This window comes from Myxocyprinus asiaticus, chromosome 32, assembly GCF_019703515.2.
Source record: "Myxocyprinus asiaticus isolate MX2 ecotype Aquarium Trade chromosome 32, UBuf_Myxa_2, whole genome shotgun sequence".
Taxonomy (NCBI): Eukaryota; Metazoa; Chordata; class Actinopteri; order Cypriniformes; family Catostomidae; genus Myxocyprinus; species Myxocyprinus asiaticus.
In genome coordinates this window covers 43,387,108-43,387,916 of record NC_059375.1, presented here as the reverse complement: position 1 = coordinate 43,387,916, position 809 = coordinate 43,387,108, and the positions used below count along the sequence as shown (strand labels likewise).

Sequence of the window (809 nt, the reverse complement as noted above, 5' to 3'; positions counted from 1 at the left end):
AAATAAAATCTTAATGGTCCGAAAAACAGACTTCGTTTTCTTAATGCAAAATATTTTTCTTTTCTTTTCTTTCTTTATTTCTTGGGGGGTTTGATTAAAATGAAAATAAAAATATAATAAAAAAAACAGATTTCATTTATGCAAAATATTTTTCTTTTTTTACCCCCTTTAGGTATTGTGGTGTAATGTGAGCTGCACTTGTTTTTCATGAGATTCACACAATAATTAACTACATCCCAGGCGTTAGGACCCAGCGGTATGTGTATAGGGTTAGAAACGCCCTTTTGTGGAATACAGAATGGACAATCAACATCCCAGCTTGAACTAAAAAGAACAGAACATTCAGTGCTTTTATCCAAGAACATCTCCATGGAAAATAAACGTCCATTGCGAATCTTTGGCCCATTGAGCATCTCAGTCAAGGAACTCAGAGAAACATACAAACAAGTGTCACATTACATCAGCTGTTTTTGTCCTTTCAGAGTGTCCCTCAAGTTTCAATGTCATACAACTTTTGTTTTCTCTGCTTATTTCCACATCAATGTAATAAGTTCTTTTCAAAATTATAATTATGAGAGATTAGGTGAAATTTAGAGCACTTTTCGGCTTGTTGGCTTGTCTTTGTGTGTGTAGGGAGCTGCTCAACTCAAGGACAACAGCTGCGTCCACCCCCACTCTGTGTTCATGCATTTCTACCCGCAGCACCGCAGTCAGTATGTGTGTCTACAGGTATGTGTGCTGCACATCTTGCATGATATGTTTTAGTAAAACCTGTTGTTTTCCTTCTTTGAAGTCAACATGATACAGCA

General features: G+C 36.6%; 1 pseudogene; it reads left to right on the top strand.

The window, feature by feature from the left end:
* The first annotated feature begins 669 nt into the window (after positions 1-669).
* LOC127423228 (activating signal cointegrator 1 complex subunit 1-like) overlaps positions 670-809 on the top strand; it is a 31,425-nt pseudogene continuing 31,285 nt past the window's right edge.